Below are 22,680 nucleotides of genomic sequence, written 5' to 3'. Positions count from 1 at the left end.
ATTTATCATTAAGTCTGGCCAATTGTATTATAAAGGTTAACTAGATGTTTATTTTCTAGGTAATTAGGGGTTCGTTGAAGGTACAAAAAATGGTAGTTATTGATTTTTTTTTTTTTAATTCTTTTGCTTTATGTCTGCTGTTGCTGAACACCTTTTCTGGTTGAGTCGAATGACAACTGCAAAAATGTGTGAAATACAGAAAAAGCACAAAAATAGTGGAAGATTGAAGACAGGCAACAGGAGGCTTGGCAAAGTACCACTAAACGCCTTTTTAAAATAGAGATGTTTTTATCCATATCTGTTTAAATTAAACATAAAATCGGAAATCCTAAGTATACAGTTTAAGAAATTTCAGAGCAAGAATTGGTAGAGAAAGCTGTAAATATTTTCCAAAACAATTTTCCTGTTATTTCAGCAAGTAAATATTGTGAAAAGTTAAACAGGGATGTGATTTCTGCAGCACGGGCAATGCCCTGTAGTGAGTATTATAAACATTTACGTACAATGTATTTGGAAATTTATGTACAAACCTTTCCTCTACACTTCTCATATGAGTCTGGATTTATTCATTTTTCCATCTTTTTCCTTTCTTTTTTCCTCACTCTTTCTCTCATGTTCCATACTTTTGCTACATCATCTTTCCGTCTGCAAAAGGTCTCTGTTCGTTCAACCATCTGTTCCTTCTTGTATTTCCTTTCTTTGATCCATCCCATAATCTTGTCTCCTTGCCCAATTCAGAGGTAGTTTATTAAGCTGCATTATGGCAATTAGTATGGGTTAAGGGCTCTAACACACATTTCAGTGCTGTAACACAGTGTTATTAGGTTTCTGTGGGGTACATAGCAATGAGATACAAAGCTTTCAAAACACCTCCCTGTTTAATTTCTATAATGCAGCTTGAAGCAGTAGTGGAGCTAGAAGAAATAACCCCAGCAAATTGCTGAGGTTTTTACCATCTCAGGAGCATTGGACCATAAAGCCACAGCCAGTGCTCCTGGGTCGCTTCTTTTAGGTGCCACACATACCAACCACAAGGTGCTCCTCCATCCTGAACCCCCCCCCCCCCCCCCCCCGGGCATGCCTTAAATTGCTGGTTCTTAGTGGAGATGGGCAGGAGTCAGATCCCTGGTCACTCCTGCCCTTGCTACCTAGACAAGATTATAGATAGTGCTGGGGAGGAACCGGCCGTCTTGGAACACGTGGGTACCAACGACGTAGGAAAATGTGGGAGAGACGTTCTGGAAGCTAAATTTAGGCTTTTAGGAAGGAAGCTCAAAGCCAGATCCTCTAGGGTAGCATTTTCTGAAATACTACCTGTTCCACGCGCAGGGCCCAAACGACAGGCAGAGATCTGGAGTCTCAACGCGTGGATGAGACGATGGTGTGGGGAGGAGGGTTTTGGATTTGTCAGGAACTGGTCAGCATTCTGGGGAAGGGAGAGCCTATTCCGATCTGATGGACTTCAGCTTAACCAGGGTGGGACCAGGCTGCTGGCGTCAACTTTTAAAAAGGAAATAGAGCAGCTTTTAAACTAGAAACGGGGGGGAAGGCCGACAGTCGCTCAAAAGCGCATGGTTCGGAAGATATCTTTTGAGGATATCACCCAGATAGGGAAAAAAGGGCTACTTGTGAGTAAGGACAACAAAGAAATCATAGAGGATCAGATAGACTTAAATAAAATTAATAATGACCAGACGGAAGACAACATATTAATAATGCCACGTATTAAACGTAATAATAATCAGAACAACAAGCATACATTGAAATGTCTATACGCAAATGCCAGGAGCCTGAGGCATAAGATGGGAGAACTGGAGTACATTGCGCACAATGAAAAACTGGATATCATAGGCATCTCTGAGACCTGGTGGAAGGAAGATAACCAATGGGACACAGTCATACAGGGCTACAAATTATATCGTAGCGATAGGGTGGATAGGATTGGAGGAGGGGTAGCGCTGTATGTAAATGAGAACCTTGACTCAGGCTGCAAATATTGCAGGAGACAAAACCCCGACTGGAAGCCTTGTGGATTAAAATTCCACGTGAAAAGGGAAAAGGGATGGTGATAGGAGTGTACTACCGTCCGCCTGGCCAAGACGAGCAGACGGACGCGGCAATGACAAGGGAAATTAGGGAAGTGAATAAAAAGGGCAATGTAATATTAATGGGTGACTTCAATTATCCGGATATAGACTGGGTGAATGAAACATCGGTACACGCAAAGGAGGTGAAATTTCTTGATGAAATCAAGGACGGCTTCATGGAACAGCTGGTTCAGGAGCCGACGAGAGAAGGGAAAATACTAGACTTAATCATTAGTGGGGCTCATGATCTGGTTCGGGGGGTAACGGTGCGAGGGCCGCTTGATAACAGTTATCATAATATGATCGGTTTTGATATTGGCTACGAAGTAAGTGAACTCAGGAAATCAAATACACTAGCGTTTAACTTTAAAAAAGGAGACTACGATAAAATGAGAACGGTGAAAAAAAGACTGAGGGGAGCGGCTGAAAGGGTAAAAAACTTGAATCAGGTGTGGATGCTGTTCAAAAACACCATCCTAGAAGTACAGGACAAATATATTTCGTGTATTAGAAAAAGAGGAAAAAAGACCAAACGTCAGCCGGTGTGGCTAAATGGTAAGGTAAAGGAAGCTATTAGAGCCAAAAAACAATCCTTCAGAAAATGGAGAAGGGAACCGACGGAAGACAATAAGATAAAGTGTAAGGAATGTCAAGCCAAATGCAAAAAGGAGATAAGGAGCGCTAAGGAGGACTTTGAAAAAAAGTTAGCGATAGAAGCGAAAACACATAGCAAAACTTTTTTTAGGTATATTAAAAGCAGAAAGCCGGCTAAAGAATCGGTAGGGCCGCTGGACGACGGTGGTGTTAAAGGGGCGATCAGGGAAGACAAAGCTGTAGCGGAGAAATTAAATGAATTCTTTGCTTCGGTCTTCACCGAGGAGGATTTGGGAGGGATACTGCTGCCAGAAAAGGTATTTGAAGCGGACGAGTCGGAAAGACTAAATGATTTCTCTGTAAACTTGGAGGATGTAATGGGGCAGTTCTGCAAACTAAAAAGTAGTAAATCGCCAGGTCCGGATGGTATTCATCCCAGAGTATTAATAGAGCTGAAAAATGAACTTGTGGAGCTGCTGTTAGTAATATGCAATTTATCCCTAAAATCAGGTGTGGTACCGGAAGATTGGAGGGTGGCCAATGTAACGCCGATTTTTAAAAAGGGTTCCAGAGGAGATCCGGGAAATTATAGAACGGTGAGTCTGACATCGGTGCCGGGAAAAATGGTGGAGGCTATTATTAAGAATAAAATTACGGAGCATGTACAAAAGCATGGGCTGCTGACAAAGTCAGCACGGATTTAGTGAAGGGAAGTCTTGCCTCACAAATCTACTGCATTTTTTCGAGGGGGTGAACAAGCATGTGGACAAAGGGGAGCCGGTGGATATTGTATATCTAGATTTTCAGAAGGCGTTTGACAAAGTGCCTCATGAAAGACTCCAAAGGAAACTGGAGAGTCATGGGATCGGAGGCAGTGTATTATTATGGATTAAGAGCTGGTTAAAAGGAAGCAGAGAGTAGGGTTGAATGGTCAGTATTCTTGATGGAGAAGGGTAGTTAGTGGGGTCCTTCAGGGGTCTGTGCTGGGACCGCTGCTTTTTAACATATTTATAAATGACCTTGAGGTGGGAGTAACTAGTGAGGTAATTAAATTTGCAGGTGACACAAAGTTATCCAGGGTCGTCTCGTCGCGGGAGGAGTGTGAAAGATTACAAGAGGACCTCGTGAGACTGGGGGATTGGACGTCCAAATGGCAGATGAAGTTCAACGTTGACAAGTGCAAAGTGATGCACGTGGGAAGGAGGAACCTGAATTACGGCTATGTCATGCAAGGTTCCGCTTTAGGAGTTACGGACTGAGAAAGGGATCTGAGAGTCATCGTGGATAGAACGTTGAAATCTTCCGCTCAATGTGCTGCGGCGGCTAAGAAGGCGAACAGAATGTTAAGTATTATTAGAGAAGGGATGGAAAACAAGCATGAGGATGTTATAATGCCGTTATATCGCTCCATGGTGCGACCGCACCTGGAGTATTGTGTTCAGTTCTGGTCGCCTCATCTCAAAAAAGATATAAAGGAATTGGAGAAGGTGCAGAGAAGGGCGATGAAAATGATAAAAGGGATGGGACGACTACCTTATGAGGAGAGGTTAAGACGGCTAGGACTCTTTAGCCTGGAGAAAAGTCGCCTGAGGGGTGATATGATAGAGGTCTACAAAATAATGAGTGGGGTAGAGCGGACAGATGTGAAGCGTTTGTTTATGCTTTCTAACAATAATAGGACCAGGGGACACAAGATGAAATTAGAATGTGGTAGGTTTAAAACAAATTGGAGAAAGTTTTTCTTTACTCAGCGTGTGGTTAGACTCTGGAACTCATTGCCGGAGAAGGTAGTGACGACAGCTGACCTTGCTGAGTTTAAAGGGGGTCTGGACAGATTCCTGAAGGAAAAGTCCATTGATCGTTATTAAATTCTGGGTTTTTGCCAGGTTCTTGGGGCCTGGATTGGCCGCTGTCGGAGACAGAGTGCTGGGCTTGATGGACCTTTGGTCTTTTCCCAGGGTGGCAGTGCTTATGTACTTATGTTTATGTACTTATGTACCACCAGGTTCATAATGATGTTGGCAACCTCTAGTGGTAGTCTCTGTAATTCCATGCTTCTTGGATGATGCCATAATGCTGCTTGTAAGGTTGCTCACAAGCAGTGGCATAGCCACATGGAGGGGGAGGCCTGGCTCTCTTCACCCCCTCCCAACTTTGGGCTCAAGCCCCCTCAAAAATTGCAGCACCCTTTGAATGTTTGGCAAGGATGCTGAAGCCCTGCCAGTCAGAGATTTGCCAACTGAAGAAATCACTCCCCAAGGCTCCCCCCCCCCCCCCCCCCCCCCGTACTGCATGAAATGACCATGTGCAGGGAATGCCTTCAGCAGCAGCTAAAAGCACACCGCCGACTTCTCGCACTTGAGAGTGGGCTCAGGCAGATCCAATCAGTAAATAAATAAATTACAGTACTGAGACACTGCAGGCTGGTGACTTCCATGGTATATAAAGGTGTGGTAAAAGCCTGACCTTTACTGCACCTTAATAATTTCCCTTCCTCCCCTGTCCTATGATCTTCTCCCCCATTCATTTTTTTTTTCTCTTCTGTCTTTTAAAATGCTACCTGACTGCTGTCATCCCTCCATTTTTCCCTCTTGACTGTGCAGACAGCACACAGCTCAGGGGTGTAGAGCTGCTCAGCTGGAGCTGCACAGCTACCTGAAGCAGACCTGATGAGAAGCCAGAGGCAGTAATAATAGGAATAGCAGTAGTTCCTGAAGGAGGGAAAGGTGGCATTGAGGTACCACTTGCATATGCTTAGGAAAAAGGTGTACTTTTGCACCTCAAACAGAATACTTTTAAAACATTTCTCTCAGTAACAAGTATTTTTGTCCATTTCTTTATAAGGAGGTGGCAAAGGAGAGCTCAGAATTCCAAAAAAAGCACTTTAAAAATATTTACATTTTTTTCTTACTCTTTTGAGTTGTCCTTGAGCTATTTGTGTAAAACTTGTCATAAGAGCCATAATGCAAACAGTAAGCTGTGTAACATTTGGGCGCTATTTTTATTTTTTCAAGGCCTTGCAAAGCCTAATATGTTTTGAGGATCCTGAACACAAAACTATTTCATAAGCTTATACATTTTGTTTTTCAGAATTCCATCAACCTGAAATTGCACCCGTTTGAAGACTGTCATCTCATTTTAAAGACTCCAAGCTTTTTTTTTTCTTTTCCTTTCCAGAGATACTGTCAAGGTATGCATATGGAAATAATGCCCCTGCTTCTGATTCCCAATGAGTATAGTTAGGGCTTCTGATTTTTGCTTACATCTGGAATAAATAAAACCCCATTAATGAGGAATTTTAGGTTTCTGGTTCTAACCAGAAAACCCTGAAATATTGGCCTTCCTCAGATGCTCCAGTGACACCATTGGAGCAGGCTGCTGAAGCAGAGTCCCTCAGGGGTGTCAGCTTGTGCCTTTGCTCCTGCCATGCTCTGCTTCTTTGTCCGTCTCTCCCACGGTGCTACAGCAGCATTGGATGAAGAAGTACAGTTCTGTGGGGGGCGGGGGGAGATGCAAGCTCCTGCCATTACTGTTGAATGTGCTGGACAAAAGGAGAGAGTGGCAAGAGTAAAGGTACATGCTCCCCGCTGCTGTGGCAAATAAAAGGGGGCTGGAGGGGAGCAGCTGATGATGGGACTGGGAGGTGATCTGGATAGAGGTGGGAGAAGGAAGCTATTGGCATGAAGCCACTTGATAACTGAATTCCTTTTCATCAACAGTAGACGAATCCAGAGACTTGTGAGTTATGCCATTTTCTAGCATGTGGAGATAGAGAGTACCAAACCGAACTGTGACACATAGGGTAGTATGCTCCTTGGTCAGTCAGTATTCTCTATCTCCAGCAGGCGTTGTATGGTGTCTCAAGGCTCCTGGTTTCTCCTGCTTCTGAGGCTTCTCTTCCGGGCTCCCTGGTTCAGTTGAGCTGGGAGGTATCTAGGCTGGTGGAGGTGCCTGACTGGTGCCAGGTCTCTCCCTCCCCCTACTTTTCCCCCCTGTCCTTCCACTTATTCCTCCTACTGCTCGCAGAACTTTGAAAAATAAATAATGCTGTAGGAGAGTAGGTTTCTGCTTATGTAGCATTCTGTAGGAGAGGGGGTGTCTCTGCTCTCCTGCAGCTGTCTGAATTCAGCCACTTGATCGGAGTCAGAAGGCCTTTGGGTACCAGTAATTCTGGCAAAATTGTGGGTATGAACTTTCATTCTTTCACTCTGTTAGGTTTGTGCAGCTGCGACGGTACACTATTTGTTTTAGAGCAGCCTGTGTCTTTGGGACAGTACTGTCGGGCCTGCATGGGGACAGTTTTGGCGTACTTTTATATAATACCTCTCCATTTGGGGGCAGCCGTTTTGGTCTCGGGCTGCAATAATGGCTTGTTCTGTCTCCTTTTCTGTCTTCACAGCTTTCGAGCTGTTGTGATGCAGACAGCGCTAGTTCTCTTGGCGGAGGTTTTTTGTCTGCCTTTGTGGTTTCAGGTCTCAGCTCCTCGCAAGGCAAATTCCCATACGGAAAAAGCCTGGACCTTGCTTCTCTCAGCTTTTTGGCTGCCCTTCTAGCCTTGTCTTTCGCAGCCTTCTCCAGGCTACTCCTCCTGGCTGTGTTTTCATTGTGAAGCTCACTTCTCTTTCTGAGGCCTTGGCTATGTTTCCTGGGGGAAGTATATTTTCTTCTCACATTGAGCTAAGGGGCAGTGTCTTCTTACAGTTTCCTGGCCTGCTGTTTTCTGGCTGCATAGGTAGCCTTTGACTTGTGGCTGCACTTGCAGGAGCGTTTGCTGCCTTCTACTGGATTGCAGGGTTCCTTGTTTTGGTAGCTGGGACCATGTGCTACTTGGCATGTTGTTTTTTTCTCCTTCCTGAGGCATGACCATTTTTCTGCTCTCTGATCCGGGGGCAGCTGTTGGCCTATGTCTGCATGAGTATCTAGTGGTGTGCTGCTGTCGCCTTCAGGGCTCATCAGTCATCCAGGCACAGCAATCTCACGTGGCGTTGGGAGCTTTAGACTCCCGGTTGTCTGACAAGTTTTTTAGTCCCTTGTGGCATTGTCAGCCTTCAGCTCCTGACTGTATTTGTGAACTTCGACTTCAGTGTATGATGTCATTTCCACCTCACAGCTCTCTGTGCTTTTTGCCACCTTGGGGCTGTTCCAGCATGAGCGATTGTCCTTCAGATTAGCGCTTGCACTATTGGCCTCCAGGCCGCTCTATCCTTTGCGGCTTGGAAAAGGTGCTGGGTGAGATGCCCCATGGGCAGCTGGCAGGTTGCAGCCTTCTCTTTTTTTTGCTGCTGATCGGTGGAAGACAGTTTGTGGCGCCTTCACCAGCCTCTTCATGGCTGCTGTTTCAGGATTCTCCTGTTGGGGGCTACACAGGTTGCCTGGCCTTGCTGTCCACTGCATACTGTCAGGATATTGCTGTCTTGCGTGCTCTGTCTCCGCTGAGCAAGCAGTATGGTTGTCTTTTTGCTTCTACAGGCACTCCTCTGTTAGCTGCTCCAGCAGTTTCTGTGGCCATTGTTGGCCTTTTCCTCAGTGATGGCTTCAGCTCAGTGCACTGCTACGGCTGCTTGGCTAGCTAATGGTTCAGTGGTATTGGCAGAATTCGGCTCTTTCACATCTATTGAGCTTTTATTGGTACATGGGGAGTGCGGGTTCATCACTGTCTGTATAGCGTGGTTTCCCCTTTCCACATGCTGAGCTGCTCGGTATTTGGCTGTGGAACACGGTTCTGGCTACACCCGGTAGTCACATCACGGTATCTAGCGTTGTCTACTCGTGCTTTGCTGGTCCCAGTCTCAGTTTTGTTCTGTCTCAGGATGACATTTCCAGTTTCCTCTCTGTAGATTGGAATAGCTCCATATCTGAATGAGGATCAAACCCCCTCCTTTTTTTCTTCGTGGAATGCAGCCCTAGTCCTGACTCTGAACACGACAGTCTGTGCCTGGTGGCTTCAGCTCCTTTGTGGGGCATAGTTCCGTTTCTGATGACTGGGCACGGCTCAATTGCTGCATGTCTCTATCATCTCTGTATGTCTAGTGAAGCGCTCTCTCTGAATTCAGTGCACAGTTTCCTCTCTGCATGTATAGCACGGTGCCTTCTCTGAATGGAGAGCATAGCTCCATCTGTGAATATGGATCATGCCGCTATCTCGGGTTGCAGAGCACAGCTTCATCTCTGCTTCTTACAGGTGGCTCCATCTCTGTCTATGGGACACAGCAACCTCCTGGGTTTTGGGGCACGGCTCTTCCTCTGCATGTATGCCCAACTCCTCTGAGCAAGAGGTGAGGTTTCATTGCAGGAAGTGGATCGCCTTCTTCCTCTGGTTATGCCTCATGTCTGCATCCTTAGAGTTGTCCAAAGCTCCGTCTCTGGATGCTTAGTTCAGTTTCATCTCTGATTACAGAGCACTGTTCTGAATCTGGGCACAGCTACATCTCTGGATACGGAGCACTGTCCCATTCATGGAGGTGGAAGTGCACCCATCTCTGAACGTAGAACAGCTTCCCTGTTTCATATCTGACTCTCTGACTGGTCTCGTCATCTGTGACTTTCCCACTTTGTTGGGGAATCTGTTTTAGCTGGGGAGCACACTTCTGGTGTTCTGTTGTTCACAGCGTAGCCCTTTCTATGAGGAATGTTACTAGCTAGCTTCGTATTTCAACTAGTCTATGGAAATATGGATCTTCTTGGCTCCGAGCCTGGGGCACAGTCTCACCATATCTTGGGCCTCGGCCCTATCATGCAACAGAATTCTCTAAGTCTTATGTCTGAGTTCTCCTGTGTGCCTTCATACTAGAACTGGCTCCATTTCTACATGGTCAGTGTGACTCAAGCTTGGCATTTTTTGTTTGGTTCCATCGCTAATTTGAAATCCTGAAAGTGTTCTGTGCAGATCTCTTATTCGTGTCTCTGAGTCCAGGGTTACTCTCGGCACAATCCCATCATTGTTGCCTTTGTTGTTATCCACGTTTCCATTTCCATTAATCAGCTGTTTTCTCCATTCTTCGGGAGGAAAATCATTCAGGGAGTTTCCATCTGCTGCTTTATATCACGGTTATTATGGGCCTTTCTGGTACCTTTAGGTCATCAATGGATGTCTGGGCTTAGTCTCCCTTCCTGCTTCTGGTGGGCCCAGGTCGGGACAGTGCAGCCTTATATGCAGCCATAGCTCGCTGCAGTTGGACGCCTATTGCTTGGGCGTATGTCCTCCGGGTGCCTCTCCTCTTCATTCTGTTCTGTGAAGGTCCCCTATGTGGCCCTTGTGACACACATTTTCCAGACCTTGGTTTCGTCTAAGTCTAGGCGTCCTTTGGTACATCAGTTGTTTCCACATCTCTATCTGGTTCCCACCCTACTTAAGGACTGCTTTGCTACATCCTACAAGTCTCTGGATTCATCTGCTACTGATGACAAGAAAGGAAAAATTGTCTTACCTGATCATTTTCTTTCCTTTAGTCACAGCAGACGAATCCAGAGTCCCAGCCTTTCATGAGGGTGACACTATCAGTTCAGTCTGATTCTCTGCTTAGGTTTCTTGCTGTTGTTGCCCGTGCATAGTTCTGCTAGTTGACAGTTCTATGTCTCATTTTTGTGAGGAGGGAGAAATGTTTAACTTATTCCTGCTGCATTATTAAGAGAAATTCTGACTAACCAAGGAACATACCGTCCTATGTGGCAGAGAGTACCAAACTGAACTCGCTATCTCCACCTGCTGGTAGATGGTCTTAAACAAGTCTCTGAATTTATCTGCTGTGACTAAAGGAAAGAAAATTATCAGGTAAGACATAATTTTTCCTTTCATTCAATGACCCAAAATACATCTAAACAGTCTTAAATGTTTTCTGTGACCCAAATACATCAATAAATCCCATATTTCTCCAAACCCAGGGAAGCACTGAATTGCTTCAAAAATAAACCTCTAAAATGCCAAATGAGAAACTTAGGGGCCTTTTACTACAGCTTAGCATATGCTAAGTGCCACATGTCCCATAGGTATAAAATAGGACGTGCAGCATTTAGAGCGCACTAAGCTTTAGTAAAAGGGCCTCTTAGAATCAGAAGCTGTTGATGGGATCGTATAGAAAGACTGAATACCAGCAGGAAAATGGAGACAAATCCCTTTATTCTCTCAACAGGCATTTCTCACAGTCATTTCAGATATACCAGATGTTCCTCATGTTCCTGTTCAGGTGTTGTGCAGTCTGTCTGCAAATAAGTTTGATCATGTTTTACATAAATTTTAAACTAATCCAGCACACTTGTAAAACTACAGTTGAGTTCTGGTAGGGAAGTGCCACAGTGCTGGTCCCTATGATGTTTTACTTTCAGCAGTATGTTAAGATGTGAACCCAGAACACCTGGCAGGCATGTAAGGGAGAAAGATTTTATTCGCCTCCCATCAGGAGTGAAAAGTTTTTTTTTTTTTTTTTTTTTTCTGCAAACATAGTGCATGTTTCTAACTCTATATCATGCTACAGCACATTGAAATTGAGTCTATGGTAAAATTACTGTACATATATTAATGACATTTAGTCTTCGCTAATGCAGTAGTCCACATTAGCAACTCTAGCCTTTGAGTAACAGCCCAAATATTCTAAGAGCCAGAACAAAAGATTTCTATTCTAGCTTTTTTTTTAAACTTTGTCCACTGTGTTTCTCCTATGTTAGGTTTGTTGTGAACAGCTTTCTTTATTCTCCTTTTATCCTTTCTTCTTCATTCTATTATATCCCTTTCAGTCTTTGTTTTTTCAGTGGCCAGTCTGTGACAGCTCCTTTCCAGTCACGGTGCTTGAGTAAACTGTACCCTGGAATCTTTCCAACTCTGCCTCCCATTTAAATTTCATGACAAGTAACCTGCTGCAACTGTCACTTTACTGATATTTTCAAAGGAAAAGGCAACCTGGCATGGGCTACATTAATCTGACACTCATTGTCAACACTTCTGGATGTTTATGTGAACCTGAGTTTGTTCTCCCTCTCCCTGTGCTTTTTGGGCAAAATGGATCAAGCACTTTTCTCATATACAAAATGGGAAAAACCCTTTAATACTACTGGCCCTTTATCTGTGATCAACATTTTTTTTCAAAGCCTGGCTGTTGTGATTTAGGGGTCCTTTTATCAAGCCACATTAGAAAGTAGCCACCAGCACTGTGATTTGCTCGTGGGTTTGCCGCTCACTCAAGCCACTTTCTAGCATGACCGGAAATGATCGTTTGTTTTTTTTTCTTTTAATGACCGCATGCTAATTTCCCCATTAGTGTGTAGTCATTACCACTGGAAGCCCTTACCCCCACCTATGTAGGAGGTGGTAAGGGCTCCTGTGCTGCTCCTGTGGTAATCAGGTAGCGCATAGTAAATGTGCCTGCGCTACCCAATTAGCGTAGACACACCTACTCTCTACCCCAGACACGCCTCCCACAGAAAAAAATAAAACATATTTTTTAACACGGGAGTAGTGCGTGCTACTGGCAAAATACACGTCCTGCAGTAATTCCCATTCACCGCCTGGTAGGCCCACGTTAGGCCTACTGCTCTTTTAGGAAAAAAGGCCTCTTAGTGTTTCTTGATTTATTTTTAACATTTTTATTCCACCCATTCAAGGTCAAGATCTAAACAGATCATAAAAAGCACAACATAAATAACTTGAAAACTGAAACAGAATTACTCGATTTAACCTAAAATTTAATGCTAACTATGCGCTAAATAACTTTTTTTCCCCCCCTGAGGGGTATGTCAGGGTGGTGAGTGGGCGTTCCTGCTTGTACCAGTTGGTATATATATACATTACTGTGTTAATTGATTAGCGCACAGATAACACTGGAGCCCTTATTGCCTACAAAATAGGTGATAGTAAGTGCTCCCAAGCCTTTTTTTTTTTTTAACGGTCATTCTCTGATAGCTGAGAAGCAAGTAGGGGATGACCAAATGACTTCCACAGAGCAGATAGATGTAGTCTCATACTTTTATTCAACAATCACCAAAAAAGGGACCTGGGGGAGGAGGTGGCACAGAGGGAGGAGTGGCACAAAGGGAGAGGTGCCAGAGTTGAGAAGGGGGCACAAAGGAAGAGGTGCTGGACTTGGGAATGAGTGCAGAGAAAGAGGTGCTGGGCTTAGGAGGGAGGGGGCAGGAAGAGAGGATAAAATGTGGGACTATGGGGGGAGCTAGAGAGAGGGGATACCACACTATGGGGGAGGGGGAGGGAGAGTGAGTAAGAGAGAGAGACTGGCCTGTGAGGGATGCACAGAAAGGGGTGGGGGGAGAGATGGCTGGACCCACGGTAATTGTGGCTACACAAGCCCTGATGCCATGCTGCTTTCTGAATTTTGTAAGAAGTAAACAACACTTCTGGTATGTGATTTGCTGTTGACACAATCTGGGAAGGAGCACAGCATTCCTCTCCTGCCAACAGGCAGGGTTTTCTGTGGCCAAGCTCCCCTTGGAGTTGCTGCTTTGCTGAATGTTGAAGATGCACATTTGTTGGAGGGGAGGGGCAGGGAGCTGCTAGACCATAGGGGTGGAGGGGAATGGTGAGGGAGCAGGGAATTGCTGTACCATAGAGGTAGAGAGGAAAGGGAGCGCTAACGGGGAGTTGTTGCACCATAAGGGTGTAGAGGAGAGGGAGAGGGGCAGGGAGATGCTGAACCATAGGAGTCTAGTGAATAGAGAAGGGTAGGGGTGGGGAACAGGGAGATGCTGAACTACAAATGTGAGTGGAGAAAGAGAGTAGATGCTGTGCAAGAAGGGTGAAGGAGAATACTGAACATATGGGAGCCATGTGGGAGAGATCATAGGAGTTGTTAAGGAGGTAAGTGAGAAGAGGATGGTGACTCAGAGGGTAGAAGTGTAGTAATGAGGGATGGGTGAAAGAGAAGGGACAATAAGACAAGGGAAGGAATGAGATAGGAGAGTTAGGGGTGAGAGGAGAAGATGGGAAGTTGAAACGTAGGTAGTGGACTGAAGAGTGAGAGGGTGAAATCTAAGTGAGCAGATGGAAGAGATAGAGGGCATATGTCAAAGATGCATGTATTGAGGGGATGGAAGAAGATAGGAGGAGAGATGAAGAAGTACAAATGGACAATACCCGCAGAAAGAAGACAGGAAAGCAGAAAAAAAAACTGGGACCAATATGCGTGGAAAATAAAATGCCCAGGAAACTAAGGCAGAAAAAGTTTTATTTTCAGTTTATTAGATGGAATGTATTAGCATTGGGAAATGTGCATCATGGATGTCTGTATTTTTGTTCAGTACAAGAGGAAATGTACGTCTGTTTTTTAATTTTCCCATGTTGTGGTACATGCCTAGTTTGACTTCTTGGGGTTCACATTTCTGTTTTTGTCTTTATATTTTTATTTCTAATTTGTGATCTCTTGCTCTCTATTTGGTGAGGGTCTGTTGATGTTTCATGTGTGACAGGGGTTTCAGTATTCTGTTTGCATCAATGTTGAGATCTATAGCAGTCCCATTTATTCTCTTTTACCAGGAGTAGATATATTGGTGTTCTAGGGTCCCGTTTAATATTTGTAGTTCTGCCTATTCTTTGGTAGGGTTCATGTTTGAATCATAGGAATTAGTTCTATGGTTAGTGCTAATTCAATTTGCTACATCTGTGTTGAGTTAGAAGTTTTTCAGGTTTTGTATTAGTTCACAATATGCCTGATAGTGGAGAGATTTATGTTGGTATTACTGGTGGGTATTACCCGGATTTTGTTTTTTGGTCTGATCTGCATTCATTTTCTGGGGGAGATAAGGTTTTTGTGGATGCAGAAACGTTTACATTTGATTCATAAGAACTTCCACACTGTATCAGACCAGAGGTCCATGAGGGTCACGTATGCGAGCATCGTTCTCCAGATCTACCCCGACTGAAAAAGGTTGAGAACCATTGGCCTATAGTGATGATGGATTTGTTTCTTGAGTTGTTTTGTTATTGAAATTCAACAAAAAATGAAAGGGTTGTAACTTTTTGGGCAAGTGAGCTCTTCAGAGGCTGCAAGTAGCAGCAGATTCAAAAGCTTCAACATGGGATGAGATGTATCCTTGAAGGTGTTTAGCTTTTGAGCAGACCCTACTGACTGTATGAAAAAGCTGCTTTGAAGTCCACCAAGATGTTTGCCAGTTGTCTTGACCCCAGAAGTGTGCTTTCTTTCTGCTACCTTTAATCGATGTGTTGCAGCAAAAAGAAAAATGATCACATAACAATTTTAGGTTGCAGCTAAATGCCTGGTCACTACTTTGGATTATCTTGAATGCTAGCTTGTTGCTTTGGAAGGGTGATACCTCTTTATAAAGATCATTAGCAGCATAAAAATAGCATTGTTTTCTGTAACATCTTTGAAACGGATTATAGATTCGTCACTATTATTCCATGCCTGTATATTTTTGCTACCTGGGGGGAAACGTTATTAAGGTGTGGTAAAAGTCAGAAGTCTTATTACAGAAGTCTCTTCACTGGCTCCCTGTCCGCTTCCGTATACAATTCAAACTTCTCTTACTGACCTTTAACTGCATCCACTCTATGACCCCTCATTACCTCTCCTCTCTCATTTCTCCCTACATTCCTCCCCATGAACTCCGCTCTTTGAGCAAGTCTCTCTTGTCATCCCCACTTCTCCTTTTTTTTTTTTTTTTTTTTTTTTTTTGTTGTTACATTTGTACCCCGCGCTTTCCCACTCATGGCAGGCTCAATGCGGCTTACATGGGGCAACGGAGGGTTAAGTGACTTGCCCAGAGTCACAAGGAGCTGCCTGTGCCTGAAGTGGGAATTGAACTCAGTTCCTCAGTTCCCCAGGACCAAAGTCCACCACCCTAACCACTAGGCCACTCCTCCACCGCTAACTTCAGACTTCTTTCCTTTTATCTTGCTGCACCTTATGCCTGGAACCGTCTTCCCGAGCCCATAAGTCTAGCTCCATCTCTGCCTGTTTTTAAATCTTTGCTGAAGGTTCACCTTTTCACTGTTGCCTTTGGCTCCTAGCCGCTACACATTGCCCTCCTCCTCCCCTGTTCCTCTTTACCCTGTAATTCCCTTGCCCGTAATGTCTTGTCTGTCTGTTTTATGTAGATTGTAAGCTCTTTGAGCAGGGGCTGTCTCTCTATTACTACTACTACTATTTAGCATTTCTATAGCGCTACAAGGCGTACGCAGCGCTGCACAAACATAGAAGAAAGACAGTCCATGCTCAGAGAGCTTACAATCTAATAGACAAAAAATAAATAAAGTAATCAAATCAATTAATGTGAACGGGAAGGAAGAAAGGAGGGTAGGTGGAGGCGAGTGGTTACGAGTCAAAAGCAATGTTAAAGAGGTGGGCTTTCAGTCTAGATTTAAAGGTGGCCAAGGATGGGGCAAGACGTAGGGGCTCAGGGGCTCTATGTCAAATGTTCAGCGCTGCGTGCGTCTGGTAGCGCTATATAAATGCTATTAGTAGTAGTAGCTGATGTTTTGGAGGCGACCAATTTGCTATCATTGCTCGATTTCCCTAACATTGAGTTGGGGCTCGCGTATTTGGCAGACTCCTTATATAATTTGGTACGGGTCTCAGCCAAACATATGGTGTTGACGGTGACCTCATAACACCTGCTTCCATATCATCATGCTGATCAATCCATAGACTGGTGGGTTGTGTCCATCTACCAGCAGGTGGAGATAGAGAGCAAACTTTTGCCTCCCTATATGTGGTCATGTGCTGCCGGAAACTCCTCAGTATGTTCTCTATCTCAGCAGGTGGTGGTCACACACAGCAGCAGCTCTGGCTAGGCCTCCAAGCCTAATTTTTAGGTTTTGTTGAGTGCCTGGGGTTGAGGGCTCTTTTGAGCAAGTGCAAACCTGGTGGTGCCAGGTCCCTCCTTTTCTCCCCCCTCCCGCTGGCTCCGTTAAAAAAAAAAAAAAAAAAAAAAAAAAAAATTTTGAACGTCCTTAAAGGCGTTTATTTCGACGTTTATTTAAATGTTCATTGCAGCTACTCACTGGGACACCAGGTCGTTACAGCTCGGAGCGGAAAGCAGGTAATTTTTACCTTTTTATAGCGGGCAGGGGATTCCCCGATTTATCTCCACGTGGCATATGGCGTCGGAGGGCGAGGGCGTAAAGAGTCGCTCCCCGGATCGCTTGAGCGATTCTAGAGGGGATGCGGGGGTCTTAAAGCCTGATTCGCCCTTGTTGGGTGACAGTTTCGTGACCGATGAATGTCCCGGTCCTTCATCCGGCGTGGCGGTTTTTCCCGCCATAAACGCCCATCCCCCGCTCCTCGCCTCCGCCATCTTGGCCGGCCACGCGGCTCGGACGGCTTCTTCTTGGGCCGCCCTTGAGGTTGGAGACATTAATGCCATGAACGCCCTTAATTTGGGCGACGGCACCAAAGCGGCTAAAGTTAAGCGCCGCTCTTCCCGCGCGGCTCCTTCGCGGAGTGTCACGCCGGACGCCATTTTGGATGCGCAGCATGTCTCTCCCCCGCTCTTGCGAGCGCCGGTTGAGGGTGCGTCTAGGGCTGTTGCCCAGGCTGCGGAAGTGCACAGTCTGGGGGGTTTCCCCCCGAGTTTGTTTTGCTGCTGCATCAGGCCTTCCTTATGCAAAACGCTGCCCCTGCTCCCTCGTCTGGTAAAGAGGTTGAGGTTCCCAGAGGTAAACGCCCTCGGGTTGATTCCCAGGCCTTGGAGGACTTTGTCTCCTCCGATGTAGATGAGGGCAGCGTATCTGAGTTCTCCCAACGGTCCTTTGCGGATTCCTTGGAGGAGACGGATCCCCGCTCGGATGGAGCGGATGACTCCTCTGCAGCGCTGCTCTTTAGCTCAGAGGATTTGCCCAACCTGTTAGTGCAGGCCATGGGCATTTTGAAGATTTCCTCTCCGGAGGACGTCTCTCCCTCAGCCCCTGTTGGCTCTGCCATTATGCTGGGGACGAAACGCCCGCCTAGAACCTTCCACGTGCATGATGCCATGCACACCTTAATTTCGGCTCAATGGGATGTCCCGGAAGCGAGCCTTAAAGTGGCTAGGGCTATGTCCCGCCTCTATCCTTTGCCTGAAGGTGAACGTGAGGCCTTTCTGTGGCCTACCGTGGATTCTTTAATCACTGCGGTGACTAAGAAAACGGCGTTGCCAGTGGAAGGTGGCACGGCCCTAAAGGACGCCCAAGACAGAAGATTGGAGGCGGCCTTAAGATCATCCTTTGAGGCGGCTGCTTTAAGTTTGCAGGCCTCAGTTTGCGGCTCCTATGTGGCCAGGGCGTGCCTGACTATGGTGCAGCGGGCTTCCCCCTCGGATCATTCCTTGAGGGCTGATTGGCCGGCCCTGGAATCGGGCTTAGCCTGTTTGGCAGACTTGCTGTATGATGTCTTGAGAGCCTCAGCTAAAGGCATGGCTCAGACAATCTCTGCGCGGCGGTGGCTTTGGCTGAAGCATTGGTCTGCTGACCACGCCTCTAAATCCCGCCTGGCTAGATTGCCTTTTAAAGGCAAGCTGCTCTTTGGGGTCGAGCTGGACAAGATCGTGACCGATCTCGGCACGTCTAAGGGCAAGAAGTTACCAGAGGTCAGGGCTCGGGCTAGTACTCGCCCTGGTACCTCCAGAGGACGGTTTCAGGAAGCCCGTCGGTACCGCCCGGGCAGGTCGGGCTCCTCTGCCCCCTCATCCTTCAAGAGGAACTTCTCCCCCAAGCAGCATTCCTTTCGCAGAGACCGCCGTCCCGGAGGTGCTCCCTCCGGTCCTCCCCCAGGGTCTCGTACCCAATGACGGGGCCTTGGTCCACGCCCCAGTGCAGATTGGAGGACGGCTGTCCTCGTTTATGGGCGAGTGGACCACAATAACTTCAGACGCTTGGGTGCTGGAAGTCATCAGAGACGGCTACAAGCTAGAGTTCTGCCGACCCTTAAAAGACGGGTTTGTACTCTCTCCCTGCAAGTCTCCGGTCAAAGCTGTGGCAGTGCAGCAGACCTTGGACAATCTGATCCGCCTGGGGGCGGTCGTTCCGGTGCCAGAAAATCAGCTTGGCAAGGGACGTTACTCCATTTTCTTTGTGATTCCAAAGAAAGGAGGTTCTGTACGGCCTATCCTCGACCTCAAGGGGTCCATTGGGCCTTGAAAGTTCGGCACTTTCGCATGGAGACCCTCCGCTCTGTTATAGCGGCAGTGAAGGCAGGAGAGTTCCTGGCATCCTTGGACATCAAGGAAGCGTACTTGCATATTCCCATCTGGCCTCCTCATCAACGCTTTCTGCGTTTTGCAGTACTGGGCCGACACTTCCAGTTCAGAGCCCTCCCGTTCGGGTTGGCTACTGCTCCGCGGACCTTCTCCAAAGTAATGGTGGTCATCGCGGCCTTCCTGAGGAAGGAAGGAGTTCAAGTCCATCCTTATCTGGACGACTGGTTGATCCAAGCCCCCTCTTATGCAGAGTGCGGCAAAGCTGTGAACCGGGTGGTTGCTCTTTTGAGCTCCCTGAGGTGGATCATCAACTGGGAGAAAAGCCAGCTGCGCCCGACTCAGTCCCTGGAGTATCTGGGAGTTCGATTCGACACCCAAGTGGGCAGAGTGTTCCTGCCAGACAATCGGATTGTCAAGCTTCAGGCTCAGGTGGACTAGTTCCTAGTAGCCTCTCCTATTCGGGCTTGGGACTATGTGCAGCTGTTGGGCTCTATGACGGCCACGATGGATGTAGTGCCCTGGGCCAGGGCTCATATGAGACCACTACAACAATCTCTGCTGCTGCGCTGGACTCCGATGTCGGAGGATTATGCTGTGCGCCTTCCCTTGGACCCAGCAGTGCGCAAGGCGCTGAGCTGGTGGACGCAGACAGACAAGTTGTCTGCGGGAATGCCTCTGGTGACCCCGGAGTGGATTGTCGTCACGACAGACGCCTCTTTGATGGGCTGGGGAGCCCACTGCTTGGGAAGGACAGCGCAGGGGCTCTGGTCTCCTGCAGAGGCAAGTGGTCTATCAACCTCCTGGAACTCAGAGCCATTCGGTTGGTGCTGTTGGAGTTCATCCCGGTACTGGCGTTGAAGCCAGTACGGGTCCTGTCGGACAATGCCACGGCTGTGGCCTATGTCAACCGCCAGGGAGGTACCAAGAGCGCCCCTCTAGCCAAGGAGGCCATGAATCTATGCCAGTGGGCGGAAGTGAACCTGGCACAGCTGTCAGCGGCTCTCTTTGCCGGAGTCATGAATGTCAAGGCGGACTTTCTCAGTCGCCATACCTTGGAGCCCGGAGAGTGGCAGCTATTTGCTCAGGCGTTCTTGGGCATCACGAAGCGCTGGGGCCAGCCGAGCCTAGACCTGATGGCGTCATCGGCCAATTGCCAAGTGCCGCGCTTTTTCAGCAGAGGACGGGACCCTCGCTCCCTGGGAGTAGATGCTCTTCTCCAACAGTGGCCGGCACAAGAGCTTCTCTATGTGTTCCCGCCCTGGCCCATGTTGGGCAGGGTGCTAGACCGGGTGGCAAAGCATCCAGGCCGGATAATCCTGGTGGGTCCAGACTGGCCCAGACGTCCCTGGTATGCGGACTTGATCAGGCTCTCAGTGGACCATCCTCTGCGGCTGCCAGTGGAGCAGGGCCTGTTGCATAAGGGTCCCGTGGTGATGGAGGATCCCTCCCCCTTTGGTCTTACGGCCTGGCTATTGAGCGGCAGCGTCTGAGGAAGAAGGACTTCTCAGACAAGGTCATCGCCACTATGCTGAGAGTGAGGAAGCGCTCTACTTTTACTGCTTACGCCAGGGTTTGGCGTACCTTTGCAGCGTGGTGAAGCAGGCTCATTTTCTCCATTCACTGCTCCAATTTCTTCAGTGTTGGCATTCCTGCAAGAAGGTCTGGAGAAAGGCCTGTCACTCAGTTCCCTTAAAGTCCAGGTAGCGGCCCTGGCTTGCTTCAGGGGCCGCCTGAAGGGTGCTTCCCTGGCTTCGCAGCCAGATGTGGTGCGTTTTCTCAAGGGAGTTAAGCACCTGCGCCCTCCTCTGCACTCAGTGGTGCCTGCGTGGAATTTCAACCTGGTGCTAAGAGCATTACAGAAGCCGCCTTTTGAACCCTTGTTGAAGGCATCTCTGAAAGACCTGACGTTGAAAGCAGTCTTTTTGGTGGCTATCACTTCAGCCAGAAGAGTTTCCGAGCTCCAGGCACTCTCATGTCGAGAGCCCTTTCTGCAGTTCACTGAGGCAGGAGTGTCTATTCGCACAGTGCCTTCCTTCCTGCCCAAGATTGTTTCTCGCTTCCATGTGAATCAGCAGCTCTGTCTCCCTTCCTTTCGTAGGGAGGACTACCCAGAGGAGTACTCTGCTCTTAAATATCTGGATGTGAGACGAGTCATCATCAGATACTTGGAAGTGACCAATGATTTCCGGAAATCGGATCATCTGTTTGTCCTGTTTGCAGGTCCTCGTAAGGGTCTGCAGGCTGCTAAGCCTACAGTGGCAAGATGGGTCAAGGAAGCCATTGCAGCGGCTTATGTGGCCGCGGGGAAGGTGCCGCCTATACAGCTGAAGGCTCACTCCACTAGAGCTCAGGCGGCCTCGATGGCAGAGGCCGGGTCCGTCTCCTTGGAAGAGATATGCAAGGCGGCAACTTGGGCATCGGCCCATACATTCTCCAAGCATTACCGCTTGACTGTGGCGGCACGGGCGGAGGCCCGGTTTGGAGATTCAGTGTTGAGTTCAGGGATTTCAATGTCCCGCCCTGGGTGAGTACTGCTTCGGTACATCCCACCAGTCTATGGATTGATCAGCATGATGATATGGAAGGTAAAATTATGTATCATACCTGATAATTTTCTTTCCATTAATCATAGCTGATCAATCCATAGCCCCTCCCAGATATCTGTACTGTTTTTATTCTGATTGCATTTCAGGTTCAAGTTTAGTCTTCAGTTACTTCAGAAAGACTTCGTGTTCAAGTTTTTTCACTTGGATTCTTCAAGAGTTGAGACGAGTTTGTGTTACAGTGAGCTGCTGCATTCCTCTCCCCTCCGTTTTACGGGGCTGGATTGAGACTTAAAATTCTGCCGGCACTCCCTCCCGCTTCGTGCGGTTGTAGGGCAGCTTTGTACCCCTCCCGCTTCGGCGGTGTTAGGGTCAGTCAGCTCCTCCCGCGGTTGCGGTTGCAGGATAAGCCAGATCCCCCCGCATCGGCGGGTGTGGTGTCCCTCCCCCGCTCCGCGGGGATGAGCTGGACGGATTCCCCTCCCCCACTTGTGTGGGGATGAGCTGGGTTAATTCCCCTCCCCCGTTTCGGCGGTGGTGAGCTGGGCAGAGTGTCCCTTCGTGGGTGTAATTTTCTAAGTGCTGAGTCCTGCGGATGGAGCTTTGATATCGACATACTGAGGAGTTTCCGGCAGCACATGACCACATATAGGGAGGCAAAAGTTTGCTCTCTATCTCCACCTGCTGGTAGATGGACACAACCCACCAGTCTATGGATTGATCAGCTATGATTAATGGAAAGAAAATTATCAGGTATGATACATAATTTTACCTTTGGCTTTGTCAGTGGACAGCAGATGCTGCCTCTAAACAGCTTACTATACGGTTTCCCTTTCAGTGCAATCTCCTTTTTGGGGAGGATTTGGAAAAGCTGAGAAAGAACCTAGGGGATTCTAAGATGCAATAGTTATTGGAAGACAAGCCGAAAGCGGCCTTCCGGACCTCCCAATCACACTCCCACCTGAAGGATGCCCGCCGGTATGGCCCCAGGGAGATCAGCTGTTTGTCTTCTTCCTTTCCTAAGTCACAATTTCAACAGTGCTAGTTCTTTTGTTCGAAGAGACTTACCCCTGCAGCTTCTAGGGCAGGAGCTGCCCCCAGACTAGCGCAATGATGTGGTGACTGTAATGGAAATCAAGATCATTCTCGCTCTCTCTCTATATATAAATATCTATATATCATTGCGCTAGTCTGGGGGCAGTGCAATCCACTTCAGTGCAAGGGTCTGGTACCAAAGAAATGCATGCAGTTAACCAGAGCGTGCACTTAACCGTTGTGACCCAAAGAAGCTTGACATCTGATAAACATATGTACAGTACTGT

General features: G+C 47.4%; 1 protein-coding gene across 6 annotated transcripts in view; it reads left to right on the top strand.

Moving 5' to 3' along the window:
• SLC35F5 (solute carrier family 35 member F5) overlaps positions 1 to 22,680 on the top strand; it is a 165,118-nt gene that overhangs the window by 8,558 nt on the left and 133,880 nt on the right. For 5 of the 6 annotated variants that reach the window (XM_030208802.1, XM_030208796.1, XM_030208800.1 and 2 more), the window contains exon 2: positions 5,772 to 5,871. The gene's annotated coding sequence lies outside the window, so the exon portion shown is untranslated. Of the gene's footprint in view, positions 1 to 446; positions 479 to 5,771; positions 5,872 to 22,680 lie in introns of those variants that run through there. The other variant, XM_030208799.1, reaches the window with a different exon arrangement.

Source organism: Microcaecilia unicolor, chromosome 7 (genome assembly GCF_901765095.1).
Source record: "Microcaecilia unicolor chromosome 7, aMicUni1.1, whole genome shotgun sequence".
Classification (NCBI taxonomy): domain Eukaryota; kingdom Metazoa; phylum Chordata; class Amphibia; order Gymnophiona; family Siphonopidae; genus Microcaecilia; species Microcaecilia unicolor.
Note: the sequence above shows the minus strand (reverse complement) of the source record. Positions and strands in the feature narration are given on the sequence as shown.